The following is a 15,957-nucleotide window of genomic DNA, read 5'->3' as shown; positions in this document are numbered from 1 at the left end:
TTTAAGCCATGATTTTAAAAATAAAGCGCTTATAATCCTAAAATACTTTGGGCTGCATGCAGGATGTCAGTTTTACATTAAATTCAAATAGGAGGAGACCTTCAAGATGGTGGAAGAGTAAGACGCTGAGATCACCTTCCTCCACACAAATACGTCAGAAATACATCTACACGTGGAACAACTCCTACAGAACACCTACTGAATGCTGGCAGAAGACCTCAGACTTCCCAAAAGGCAAGAAACTCCCCATGTATCTGGGTAGGGCAAAAGAAAAAAGAAAAAACAGAGACAAAAGAATAGGGACAGGACCTGCACCTCTGGGAGGGAGCTGTGAAGGAGGAAAAATTTCCACACACTGGGAAGCCCATCCACTGGCAGAGACAGGGGTTGGCAGGTGGCGGGGAAACGTTGGAGCCACAAAGGAGTGCGCAGCAACAGAGGTGCAGAGGGAAAAGCGGAGAGATTCCTGTACAGAGGATCGGTGCCGACCAGCACTCACCAGCCTGAGAGGCTTGTCTGCTCACCCGCCGGGGCGGGCGGGAGCTGGGAGCTGAGGCTCTGATTTCAGAGGTCAAATCCCAGGGAGAGGACTGGGGCTGGCTGCGTGAACACAGCCTGAAGGGGGCTATTGCGCCACATCTACCTGGGAGAGAGTCCAGGAAAAAGGCTGTACCTGCCTAACAGGCAACAGACCATTGTTTCAGGGTCCAGGAGGAGAGGGGATTCAGAGCTCCACCTAAATGAGCTCCAGAGACGGGCACAAGCCGCGGCTATCAGCATGGACACCAGAGACAGGCATGAGACGCTAAGGCTGCTGCTGCCGCCACAAAGAAACCTGTGTGCAAGCATAGGTCACTCTCCACACCTCCCCTCCTGGGAGCCCGTGCAGCCCACCACAGCCAGGGTCCCGTGATCCAGGGACAACTTCCCTGGGAGAACGCATGGCGTGCCTCAGGCTTTTGCAAAATCATATTGGCCTCTGCCGCCGCAGGCTCGCCCCGCATTCCACATTCCATACCCCTCCCCTCCGCCTGGCCTGAGTGAGCCAGAGCCCCCTAATCAGCTGCTCCTTTAACCCCGTCCTGTCTAAGCAAAGAACAGATGCCCTCAGGAGACCTACACTCAGCGGCGGGGCCAAATCCAAAGCTGAACCCCGGGAGCTGTGCGAACAAAGAGGAGAAAGGGAAATCTCTCCTAGCAGCCTCAGGAGCTGCGGATTAAATCTCCACAATCAACTTGATGTACCCCGCACCTGTGGAACACCTGAATAGACAACAAATCATCCCAAAATTGAGACAGTGGACTTAGGGAGCAACTGTAGACCTGGGGATAGCTCTCTGCATCTAATTTGTTTCTGGTTTTTTATATTTATCTTAGTTTAGTATTAACAGTTTATTATATTGGTAGATTTGTTTACTGATTTATTTGCTCTCTTCATTTTTTTTATATATATTTTTTTCCTTTTTCTCTTTTTGTGAGTATGTATGTGTATGCTTCTTTGTGTGATTTTGTCTGTATAGCTTTGCTTTTACCATTCACCCTAAGGTTCTGTCTGTCTGCTTGTTTGTTTTTTTTTTTGTTTTTTAGCACTTGTTATCTTTGGTGGATTTGTTTGTTGGTTTAGTCTCTCTCTTCTTTCTTTCTTCCTTTCCTTTTTATTACCTTCCAAATTTTTTTATTTCTAATAATTAAAAAAATTTATTTTGATTATTTTCTTCCTTCCTTCCTTCCTTTCTTTCTCTCCTTTCTTTTCCCTTTTCTTCTGGGTCTTGGTGCTCTGGCCAAGTGTCAGGCCTGTGCCTCTGAGGTGGGAGAGCCAAGTTCAGGACACTGGTCCACCAGAGACTTCACAGCTCCACATAATATCAAATGGCAAAAGCTCTACCAGAGATCTCCATCTCAACGCTAAGACCCAGCTCCACTAAACGACCAGCAAGCTATAGTGCTGGAGACCCTATGCCAAACAACAAGCAAGACAGGAACACAACCCCATCCATTAGCAGAGAAGCTGCCTAAAATCATAATAAGGTCACAGACACCCCAAAACACACCACCAGATGTGGACCTGCCCACCACAAAGACAAGATCCAGCCTCATCCACCAAAACACAGGCACCAGTAGTCCCCTCCACCAGGAAGCCTACACAACTCACTGAACAAAACTTAGCCGCTGGGGGCTGACACCAAAAACAACGGGGACCATGAATCTGCAGCCTGTGAAAAGGAGACCCCAAACACAGTAAATTAAGCAAAATGAGAAGACAGAGAAACAGACAGCAGATGAAAGAGCAAGATAAAAACACACCAGACCAAACAAATGAAGAGGAAATAGGCAGTATATCTGAAAAAATATTCAGGGTAATGATAGTAAAGATGATCCAAAATCTTGGAAATAAAATGGAGAAAATACAAGAAACGTTTAACAAGGACCGAGAAAAACTAAAGAGAAAACAAACAATGATGAACAATACAATAAATGAAATTTAAAATTCTCTAGAAGGAATCAATAGCAAAATAACAGAGGCAGAAGAACAAATAAGTGACCTGGAAGATTAAAATAGTGGAAATAACTAATGCATAGCCGAATAAAGAAAAAAGAATGAAAAGAATTGAGGACAGTCTCAGAGACCTTTGGGACAACATTAAACACACAAACATTCAAATTATAGGGGTCTCTGAAGAAGAGAAAAAGAAAGGAACTGAGAAAATATTTGAAGATATTATACTTGAAAACTTACCTAATATGAGAAAGGAAATAGTTAATCAAGTCCAGGAAGCTCAGAGAGTCCCATACAGGGTAAATCCAAGGAGAAACACACCAAGACACATATTAAACAAACTATAAAAAATTAAATACAAAGAAAAAATAGTAAAAGCAGCAAGGGAAAAGCAACAAATAACATACAAGTGAATCCCCATAAGGTTAACAGCTGATCTTTCAGCAGAAACTCTGCAAGCCAGAAGGGAGTGGCAGAACATATTTAAAGTGATGAAAGGGAAAAACCTAAAACCAAGATTACTCTACCCAGCAAGGATCTCATTCAGATTCGATGGAGAAATTAAAACCTTTACAGACAAGCAAAAGCTAAGAGAATTCAGCACCACCAAACCACCTTTATAACAAATACTAAAGGAATTTCTCTAGGCAGGAAACACAAGAGAAGGAAAAGACCTACAAAAACAAACCCAAAACAATTAAGAACATGGTAACAGGAACATACATATAGATAACTATCTTAAATGTAAGTAGACTGAAAGCTCCAACCAAAAGACATAGACTGACTGAATGGATACAAAAACAAGAACTGTATATATGCTGTCTACAAGAGACCCACTTCAGACCTAGGAACACATACAGACTTTAAGTGAAGGGATGGGAAAAGATATTCCATGCAAATGGAAATCAAAAGATATTCCATGCAAATGGAAATCAAAAGAAACCTGGAGTAACAATTCCCATGTCAGACAAAACAGACTTTAAAATAAAGACTATTAGAAGAGACAAAGAAGGACACTACATAATGATCAAGGGATCGATCCAAGAAGAAGATATAACAATTGGAAATTGTAAATATTTATGCACCCAACATATGAGCACCTCAATACATAAGGCAAATGCTAACAGCCATAAAAGGGGAAATCGACAGTAACACAATAATAGTAGGGGACTTTAACACCTCACTTTCACCAATGGACAGATCATCCAAAACGAAAATAAATAAGGAAACACAGGCTTTAAATAATACATTAAAGAAGGTGGATTTAAGTGATATTTATAGGACATTCTATCCAAAAACAGAAATAAATGAAAAAGAAATGGAGGAAACAATAGCAAAGATCAATAAAACTAAAAGCTGGTTCTTTGAGACCATAAACAAAATTGATAAATCATTAGCCAGACTCATCAAGAAAAAAAGGGAGAGGACTCAAATCAATAGAATTAGAAATGAAAAAGGAGAAGTAACAACTAACACTGCAGAAACACAAAGGATCGTGAGAGACTACTACAACTAACTATATGCCAATAAAAAGGACAACCTGGGAGAAATGGACAAATTCTTAGAAAAGCACAACCTGCTGAGACTGAACCAGGAAGAAACAACTTATAAACAGATCAATCACAAGCACTGAATTTGAGACTGTGGTTAAAAATCTTCGCACAAACAAAAGCCCAGGACCAGATGGCTTCACAGGTGAATTTTATCAAACCTTTACAGAAGAGCTAACACCTAGCCTTCTCAAACTCTTCCAAAATATAGCAGAGGGAAGAGCACTCCCAAATTCATTTTATGAGGTCACCATCACCCTGATACTGAAACCAGACAAAGATGTCACAAAGAAAGAAAACTAAAGGCCAATATCATTGATGAATATAGATGCAAAAATTCTCAACAAAATACTGGCAAACAGAATCCAACAGCACATGAAAAGGATCATACAACATGATCAAGTGGGGTTTATCCCAGGAATGCAAGGATTCTTCAATATGAGTAAATCAATCAATGTGATAAACCATATTAACACATTGAAGGAGAAAAACCATATGATCATCTCAATAGATGCAGAAAAAGCTTTTGACAAAATTCAACACCCATTTATGACAAAAACCCTCCAGAAAGTAGGCATAGAAGGAACTTGCCTTATATAATAAAGCCCATATATGACAATCCCACAGCCAACATCATTCTCAATGGTGAAAAACTAAAACCATTTCCATTAAGATCAGGAGCAAGACAAGGTTATCCACTCTCACCACTATTATCCAACATAGTTTTGGAAGTTTTAGCCACAGCAATCAGAGAAGAAAAAGAAATAAAAGGAATCCAAATCAGAAAAGAAGAAGTAAAGCTGTCACTCTTTGCAGATGACATGATACTATACATAGAGAATCCTAAAGATGCTACCAGAAAACTACTAGAGCTAATCAATGAATTTGGTAAAGTAGCAGGATACACAATTAATTCACAGAAATCTCTTGTATTCCTATACACTAATGCTGAAAAATCTGAAAGGGAAATTAAGGAAACACTCCCATTTACCACTGCAACAAAAAGAATAAAATACCTAGGAATAAACCTACCTAAAGAGACAAAAGACCTGTATGCAGAAAACTTTAAGACACTGATGAAAGAAATTAAAGATGATACAAACAGATGGAGAGATATACCACATGGTATATTTATTTATATTTATATTGGATTGGAAGAATCAACATTGTGAAAATGAAAATACTACCCAAAGCAATCTACAGATTCAATGCAATCCTTATCAAACTACCAATGGCATTTTTCACAGAACTAGAACAAAAAATTTCACAGTTTGTATGGAAACACAAAAGGTCCCAAATAGCCAAGGCACTCTTGAGAGAGATAAATGGAGCTGGAGGAATCAGGCTCCCAGACTTAAGACTATACCACAAAGCTACAGTAATCAAGACAGTGTGGTAGTGGCACAAAAACAGAAATATAGATCAATGAAACAGGATTGAAAGCCCAGAGGTAAATCCATGCACATATGGTCACCTTATTTTTGATAAAGGAGGCAAGAATATACAGTGGAGAAAAGAGAGCCTCTTCAATAAGTGGTGCTGGGAAAACTGGACAGCTACATGTAAAAGAATGAAATTAGAACCCTCCTAACACCAGGAACAAAAATAAACTCAAAATGGCTTAAAGACCTAAAACTAAGGCCAGACACTATAAAACTCTTAGAGGAAAACAGAGGCAGAACACTCTATGACATAAATCACAGCAAGATCCTTTTAGACACACCTCCTAGAGAAATGGAAATAAAACAAAAATAAACAAATGGAACCTAATGAAGCTTAAAATTTTGCACAGCAAAGGAAACCATAAATAAGATGAAAAGGCAACCCTCAGAATGGGAGAAAATATTTGCAAATGAAGCAACTGACAAAGGATTAATCTCCAAAATTTACAAGCATCTCAATATCAAAAAAACAAACAACCCAATCCAAAAATGGGCAGGAGACCTAAATAGACATTTCTCCAAAGAAGATATACAGATTGCCAACAAACACATGAAAAGATGCTCAACATCATTAATCATTAGAGAAATGCAAATCAAAACCACAATGAGGTATCACCTCACTCTAGTCAGAATGGCCATCATCAAAAAATCTAGAAACAATAAATGCTGGAGAGGGTGTGGAGAAAATGGAACACTCTTGCACTGTTGGTGGGAATGTAAATTGATACAGCCACTATAGAGAACAGTATGGAGGTTCCTTAAAAAACTAAAAATAGAAATACCATATGACCCAGCAATCCCACTACTGGGCATATACCCTGAGAAAACCATAATTCAAAAATAGTCATGTACCACAATGTTCATTGCAGCTCTATTTACAATAGTCAGGATATGGAAGCAACCTAAGTGTCCATCAACAGATGAATGGATAAAGAAAATGTGGCACATACATACAATGGAATATTTCTCAGCCATAAAAAGAAATGAAATTGAGTTATTTGTAGTGAGGTGGACGGACCTAGAGACTGTCATACAGAGTGAAGTAAGTCAGAAAGAGAAAAACAAATACTGTATGCTAACACATATATATGGAATCTAAAAAAAAAAAAAAAGGTTCTGAAAAACCTAGTGGTAGGACAGAAATAAAGACGCAGAAGTAGAGAATGGACTTGAGGACATTGGGATGGGGAATGGTAAGCTGGGACGAAGTGAGAGAGTGGCATGGACATATATACATTACCAAATGTAAAATAGATAGCTAGTGGGAAGCAGCCACATAGAACAGGGAGATCAGCTCGGTGCTTTGTGACCATCTAGAGGATTGGGATAGGCAGGGTGGGAGGGAGGGAGACGCAAGAGGGAAGAGATATGGGAACCTATCTGTATGTATAACTGGTTCACTTTGTTATAAAGCAGAAACTAACAAAAAAAAATTCAAATAGTAGATACAAAGTTGTTTTTATAAGAGGTGACCTGAGACAGCACTAAACTTTTGATACTATCTTTTCACTGAAATCAAAGAAGCCAAAAGGAAACAGAATAATTTACTTTTCATTTTAGGTTTTAGTCTGCACATTTCTGTTTACAAAAAAAAAACTTTTTCTTTTACCCTTATGACACTACTTAGTTAAGCGTGAATATTATATATGGAATAATTCATTAGGTTAACTTAGAGATTAACAATAATGTATTCAGGAGCACTTGACGATAAAGAAAACCAGAGCTCAAAATAATCTCAGCCAATACATGTCACTGACCTTTTCAGAACATAAGCTTTCTCTCTGTTAATGGCTCTGTGGATTCTCCACAGCCTTGTTCTGGCAAAAACCCCTGCATTTTCCTTCTTCACCTTTTTGAGAAGGAACAAAACCATCACCTTTTTAATTAAAAGGAAAAGTTGGATATACTAGAAAATTCAAATATGTCAATGTTAAAAAAAGTCATTAATGACCATTTGGAGACTATATCCAGAGCAAATAAGAAAGTTCAACTTTAAGTTATCATAAAAGAAAACCTAATGTTTTTATAAAACAATAGTATGAGTATATGATTAGAGTGGAAATGTAACAACCAAAAGCAGGAATAGAAGAACAAATAAGTCCATGTCATGGCTATGGGACAGTTCAGAGTAATGCCACCATAGCCAGTGTCACTAGGCTGGTGCTTGAGATGTTCAAAACAATGTTGCGTTGCTGCCAAAGAAGGCATCTGTCTTAAGCTTAATGCCCAAATGGAAAGTGACATTGCTTACTACTGTGCCTGAAATAGTGAATGAATGAGTGAATAAATGAATGAGTAAATAGAGTCCTACTGATCAACCCAAGAAATTGAGAAAATTACAACCAGTACAAATGCAGAACAGTATACTCCAATTAAAGACAGAAGCCAGTCTCAAGTTAAATATAATAATACAAACTTTGCAGGAAATATCTCAGGGAATTCATGTCCATAGAGAACTTGTGATAAAAACTCAGTGCTTGAAATAAAATATTATCAGAGATAAAAAATGTTCTGAAAACTGAAAATAAGCATCCTGAAATAATAGTATGGCCAATTCACAAAGAACCCTCAGCACTGCTCATTAATGCCCTGTTTCCCATCCTCTGGTGTTCCTCAAATGCCCAGAGATGATCTTTTTTTAAAAATACATATTTATTAACTTGGCAGGTATAATTTAAAAACTTGCAGATGATTTCTCAGTAACCTCATTACCAAAAAGTCCGTAGTTGGGAAGAACTGCAAGTTCATATCACAATCAACAAACTACCTTTATTGTTGTTGAATATGTGTATGCTTAAGCTAATGCATCATAAAATGAATAATGTTCTCATTCCAGAGAGAAGATTCAATCGTATTTTTCTAATTCCATGTCATTTTGTATCTGCTTAAGCTAAACAACTATTCCAAGTATTTTTAAACTAGTTCCTGGAGTGATAAAATCTGCCTGACAATTTCAGTTAAAATTCTCACATTTAAAGCGCTAAAAATAAGGTAAGCATTATCTCTTAGGGAATTGTCATAATTATCTTATTTCTATCTAGGTGTGATATATGTTACTACAGAAAAAATCTTTCCACTGGCCTTATAATGTAATTCTCCTCTTAGATACAATACCATGTATTTATATTAAACTGTGTAGACAACATAATAATTATAATATAGTTTAGGTTGCTATAAGAGAGAGATAAAAAATAAAGTAAGAGACAAAAATAAGGGAGAAGCTTGTTTCTCTTTTAAGTAAAGCCTGAATACAAGCATTTTACGCTGGTACAGAGGCTCTGCAGTGTTTGATATCCAGGCTTCTGTTGTCTTTTCCCAAATTTACAAAAGTGGTGAGCCTTCTACTGTATAGTCAAGATGGCTCACCTCCAACTAGAGAAGAAAAAAGGGGAAATAGCATGATGTCCCCACCATTAAAAGCACAACCTGGAAGGTGCAACCAAAATTTCTACTCATGTTATATTTAACAGAAGTTGGTCACATGATCATATATAGCTACAAAGAGGACAGAGAAATATACTCTTTATTGTGAAAAGCAATGGACCAGCAGAAACTCAAGGTTTCTATTCTATAAGAAGTAGGAAAGAATAGATATTGAGAGATGGCTTTGTTCTGGTTCCCCCCGAAACAAATGCTGACCCAAGGAAGTGATTTTAGATAGTGATCTCGGGAAGCACAAATAAGGAAATGAGAAAAGTGAGACGAAAACCCAAAATAAGTAAGCCCCAGTAAGCAGGTTAATTTCATGGCCCATTAGTTTCTAGTCCTCTGGGTGCACTTGGACAGATGACATGAAACATGCATCAGAATCATCCCACCTGACAATGGGAGGCTAAGGCCATTATTAAAAAACCCCATCCCCATTGGACGAGGGTTGCCTCTAAGTATATTCACTATGTCCTATTTCTTGGTTGCCAGTGTACTGCAGAGAAAGTTTGCACCAAGCCAGAGAAACCCTCAGGCAAGGAGGAAAAGACTCACAGCCACTTGAGGTAGGAAACCAGCAGCACACTGGAAATTTTACTGCTAATGCAGTAAAAATGCAGTTTTGAAAATATAAAATGAGGATTGTTGTTTAAGAGTTAATATTCAATATCATGCTTCTATTAGAGTACTCCAGCACTCTGAACAACATACTAATACTACATTGTTCATATTATAAAACACCTGAGGACAAGTTATTTGTCTTACTACCTTTCTAATCCTCATAGAGACAAATCCATGCATTGTTCAAAATGGATATTCAATTAAGGCTTCCTGAACTGAAAACAATCTCCCATTTGAAACTTCACTCCAAAGAATAATGGATAAAAAGATAAATAAAATAATGGGTAACATGTAAATCCCATCTCTGCAAAGAGAAGTCACTGGCAGTGAATAATAAAAATAATAATAGTAATACAAGAATGAAGAAAATACTATTAATTATACTAGTAATACAAGCATAGAGAAAAAGTAATATTAAAAAAACATGTCTCCTGCTGAGTCTTATCACTCAGATCCCACCTAAAATTAGGTCTTGGCTGGGATTTGGTTTACATATAGAAATGATATTCCTGGCCACTACTTGAGAACAGGATACAAGTCATTATCATCATGCATTATCATCAAAGACGTGGATTAATATTTAGCTCAGAATAAATTAGTTACTGCCAGAAACTTAAATATCCTCTGCAGAATGTAATAACACACCATATCAGGATCTTACCCACCCCCCCAAAAAAAATATATTTTCTAGGAAGAATTCAATCAGAGGTAGGTCCACCTTGAGCTCTATTCAAATATCATTAGCTAAAAGACAAAATGACCTTCTAGTCAGGGAAGTAATAGGACATCATGAACCTGGAAAAAATAACATACTCAAACTATTCTACCTGTAAATATCTAACTTTTTACATTTTTCCTATTCCTAAATTTAGCTATTTTTAACACTATATGTTTTCACTTACACTCACATCTGACTAAGAAATGTTCTGTACCTTATTCACAATATGACTCTGGGCTGGAAGTTAGTGAAATATACAGACTGGTCTCATAATAAGAAGGAAAATAATTCTGACAAAGAAATATAAAAATTTATATATGGAAATGGGTCTCAGCCCAGACTCTTAGATCTCACCTAAGAAACTTTTCAAAAGTAGCTAATGCATAGGCCCCATCCCCAAGCAAAAAACTCAGAATCCCTGAGGTTGGGACAAAGTACTTTTTCCAAAGACTTTCGAGATTATTTCAATTTTGCAGCCAATGTCAAGAGCTATCAAACTAGACAGAAAAAAAATTTTGTTAAAGCAGCATCATATCTCATTACAATTACCTGGTAAAAGCATAAGGATCCTTTTCTGTGACACAAGAAAATATCAAAGATGAAATTTAGCATGTAAAATATCCTATGAAAAGGTAAAATACTGAACGAAATAGTGTAATCATAGTGGTTTAAAGAGTAGATCTTTTTACTAAAGTTATCTGTTATCATCTAGATTGAATTATAAAAAACTAAGCTGCCTGGAGAGCTCTCATCATATAAGAGGAGCTGCACTATCAAACTAGATGAGGTAATAGTTCTTAATAAGCAGTTTTCAGAAGTAATGAAGTAAATTCAATTACAGCATACTCCTTCCTCTCCCCTTCTTTCAGGAATACTCAAGGTATTTACTTAAGCAATCTGAAAATGAAAAATTAAAGATATAGATGAAAATCTTAATATATATCTTGTATATGTTTTCTTATTTCAAAATCAATAATTATATCGATTCAATAATTATACTGATTTTGAAATACTAAAATCTGCATATAGTCATTGTCTTTCATTTTTAAAATATTTGTATTGTATATTCATATAACTCAACTAAAATACGTGTCTTTTACATGTTTTGCAATTAGCCCTAACTCTTCATCCTATATATGGCAATAAATTGTCTGAGAACTGAAAGGCACCTTCTGGATCACTTCTTATTTTCAGGTGAAAAAAAAGTCAAGGATCAAAATAACTTCCTCAAGACCACATAGAATAGGAGTTCTCAGCAAAGAGTCTCAACACACTGTTGTCATTAGCAATTTTAAACCACATTGCAAGTAATGTGTTATTAATAATAGAAAAATTTTTTTAACTATTTTCAGTTTTCTAGAGCAGAATTTGAGCTTATACTTACACTCTTACATTTCTCTCTTACCTGAATGTCAATATACTATTTTGATTCAGTACAAAAGTATTATCAATAGATTTATGATGATGAAACTGAAAATGTTGTGTGAGAATGTATCACATAAGTAATTTTCATTTACTGTGTGCATTTTGACAAAACAAACAAAATGTTGAAAATATCTAATATAAAGAATTTGTTACAGATTCAAACTCAGAAACTGAAGTTTCTGATTCTCTGTTCAGTAATTTTTCTACTTTGACCAGTAGCAGTTTACATGTTTTAGTGCAGCATCTTAAACTCACCCTGTAACACAATGCTAAAATGGAAGCTTCTACTAAGACGCTAAGGTGAGGTGTGTTAAATACCAAAGTGAGATGTCATACCAAATACAAATCTCAAAGTAAGTGGTGAAGAACCAGTTGGATGACTCAACCTCCTCACTGACAGTGAGAAGATAAGAGGCTTTAAGAGTTATGTTGAAAGGAAAAGGATTTTTAAACAAGATTTTGAAAAGAGCTTTTGGTTTACTATGAGTCAAAAAAGGCCTGGAACTTGTCCTTCAGCATAGGTTCTGTCCATCAATTCACTACCTGTTTACAATCTGCTGATCAAGCATACTGAACAATCTGCTACCAGAGTTCTTCCCACCTATCCCAAACAAAACTTTGAACTTGGATATTCCATGTTAGATTGAGGGTCTGAGGGAAGGCTCTTGCCCCTTCACCAAGGTAAACTAAATTGAATCAGTGGGGAATTTCCCTGTGAGCAAAGGCAGCAGTGTAACCAGAACTACAGTAAATCCCTATTAAATTCCGCCTGTTTGTGCTCTTTATTAGATAATAAAGACTATTTTATTGACTATTCACTTCAGCTTCCTATAATACATAATTTTGATATTCATATCATCTAGAATGTTAATGCTTATTTTGAACAGGGCAGGGCAGAGGACACAGTCTTGTGGCATAATATTAAATACATTAAAAGCTGGACTTAATATATTAATCACATCCTCCAGGGAAACTTTTCAACACCATATGTCACTGATTCTAAGACCTACATTTTTTCACATCTTAATATATCTAAAATCAGAATAGTGCCTCATAATTATTGTCAGCAGGGCAGTGGTCAATGGTGTAGCTTCATTGCCAGTCCTTGTGTTAAGAACAAAATAAACAACATGAAATCTTACAGAATGGATGGCAGCTGCTTGGTAGAAAACGCAGAAGACAATAGTGGAGGACAATTTCATAACTACTGCATCACCAATTCTTTTGACGTCACAGAATACAATATTATATGGAAAAACACAGTCTCTGATGACATAGATTCAGAAGAGCCTGAATGTGAAGACATTTTAGAAATCACTACAGAATTCATTTCACTTACATGTTTCTTTTAATATATACATAAGAGTGATATATGAAAGATCTATGTCAAAAATTAGACTAAAACAGCTTTTTCAATAAATATAATGCAACACTTCTAAGGAATAAGAAAGTACTATGTCATATTGATTGAAAATGTTTTTGTTCTTTGTGTTATAGAAGGAGGAAAAATATAATGATATTTTAGATTCATTATAGATTTATAATATAAAATAGTATGTATTAATATTATATTGTATATTAATATAACATATAATTATATATCATAACAATTATATTCATATAATCATATAATACATATTAACCAATTTAATTACATTAATGTAATTAATCCTATTAATATAATTGATTTTCCATTATATTATTAATCACATTGTATATTTTATATATTAAATATAACATAATATAAAACATTTATTTAAAAAGCTAACTTTACATCTCAACAGACTAGCAAAAAAGAGAACAAAGTTCGAAATTATCAGAAGTCAAGAAATAATAAAGATTAGAGCACAAATAAACAAAACAGAGGACAGAAAAACAATAGAAAAAATCAATGAAACTGAGTTTTTTATAAGATCAGCAAAATTAATAAACCTTTAAGTAGACAAGGAAAAAAACACAAAAAAATCAAATAAATAAAGTCAGAAATTTAAGATCAGATATTATAATTGATGCTACAGAAATGAAAAGAATTATGAGAATACTATAAAAATTATATACCAACAATATGGACAACCTAAAAGAAATGGAAAATTACCAGAAACATACTGCCTACCAAGAATGAATCATGAAGAAATAGGAAATCTGAACAGGCCAATAACAGGTGAGAAGATCAAATCAGTAATCAAAACCTCCCAAAGAAAAGTCCAGGACCTGATTGCTTCACTGGAGAGTTCTACCAAACATTTAAAAAAGAATTAGCTGCAATTCTTTGAAATTCTTCCCAGAAAATTGAAGAAGAGGGAACACTTCCAAACTCATTTTTCAAAGCTAGCTTTACCCTAATACTAAATCCAGACAAGGACCCTGCATGAAAAGAAAATTATAGGCCAATATCCTTGATGAATATAGATGCAAAAGCCCTCAAAAAATTATTAGAAATCTGAATTAAAAAGCACATTAAAAGGATCATACACGATGATCAAGTGGGATTTATGCCTAGGATGCAAGGCTATTTCAGCATATGAAAACCAATAAATGTGAGGTACTACATTAACACAAAGAAGAATAGCAATCATACAATCACCTCAATAGATGAAGAAAAAGTATGTGACAAAATTCAACACCACTTTCATGATAAAACTCTCAACAAACTAGGAAAAGAAGGAGATTACTACAACATAGTAAATGCCATATATGACAAGGCACAGCTAACAGCATATACAACAGTAAAAAGCTAAAAACTTTTCCTCTAAGATTCAGAATAAGATAAGGATGCCAACTCTCGCCACTTCTATTCAACATAGTACTGAAATTGCTAACTACAGCAATTAGGTAAGAAAAAGAAATGAACGGCATCTAAATTTGAAAAGAAGAAGTAAAATTATCTGTTTGCAGATGACAGGGTCTTGTATGGGGAAAACCCTAAAGTTCCACTAAAAATTACTAGAACTAATAATCATATTCAGCAGGGTGTAATGAAACAAAATCAACATATAAAACTCAGTTGCATGTCTGTACACTAACACTAACAATCTGAAAAGAAATTGAGAAAAAAAGTCCATTTATAATAGTATCAAAAATAATAAAACACTTAGTTATAAACTTAAACAAGGAGACAAAGGACATATACACAAAAACTACAAAACACTGCTGAAAGGAATTAAAGAAGGCACAAATAAAGACATTCTGTGTTTATGGACTAGAAGACTTAATATTGTTTAAATGTCCATACTACCCAAAATGATCTACAAATGCAATGCAATGTCTATCATTTTCCAATGGCATTTTTCACAGAAATAGAAGAATACAGTCCTAAAATTCATATGTAATCACAAATGACCCCAAACAGCCAAAGCAAACTTAGAAAGTAGAACAAAAGTTGAGGTGTCACATGTCCTGATTTCAAAATATACTGTGAAGCAAGAGTAATCAAAAAAGTATGATGCACGCAAAAAGACAGACATATACACCATTGGAACAGAAGAGAAAGTTCAACAATAAACCCACACAAATATGGTCAAATGATCTTTGACAAGAATGACAAAAATAATATAGTGGGGAAAGGATTATCTCTTCAGCAAATGGTGTTGGGAAACTGTATATCCATGTGCAAAAGAAGGAAATTGGTCACTAATACCACACACAAAGATCAATGCAAAATTGATTAAAAACTTAAACATAGACCTGAAACTATAAAACTCCTAGAGAAAAACAGAGGAAAAGGTTTATGACATTGGTTTTGGCAATGATTTCTTGGATAAAACACCAAGAGCACAGGTAACAACAGCAAAAATGGACAGGTAAGACTATATCAAGATAAAAGTCTTCTGCACAGTGAAGGAAACAAGCAACAGAATGAAAGGCAACCTACAGATTAGGAGAAAATATTTAAAAACTTATATCTGATAAATGGTTAATATCCAAAATATACAAGGAACTCCTAAAACTCAGTTAAAAAACAAAACAAAACAAAACAAAAAACATCCTGATTAAAAATGGGCAAAGGACTGGAATAGACATTTCTCCAAAGAAGACATACAAATGGCTAATGGGTATAGGAAAAGATGCCCAAATCACAAATCATAAGGGAAATGCAAATCAAAACTATAAACAGGTGTCAGCTCAGACTTGTTAGGATGGCTATTAAAAAAAGAGAGAGAGAGAGAAAGTAAAGAAGTGTTGCAAAGGATGTCAAGAATATGGAATACTTGTGCACTGTTGGTGGAAATATAAAATGATGCCACCATTATGGAAAACAGTATAGAGGTTCCTCAAAAA

Source organism: Lagenorhynchus albirostris, chromosome 4 (assembly GCF_949774975.1).
Source record: "Lagenorhynchus albirostris chromosome 4, mLagAlb1.1, whole genome shotgun sequence".
Lineage (NCBI taxonomy): Eukaryota > Metazoa > Chordata > Mammalia > Artiodactyla > Delphinidae > Lagenorhynchus > Lagenorhynchus albirostris.
Note: the sequence above shows the minus strand (reverse complement) of the source record.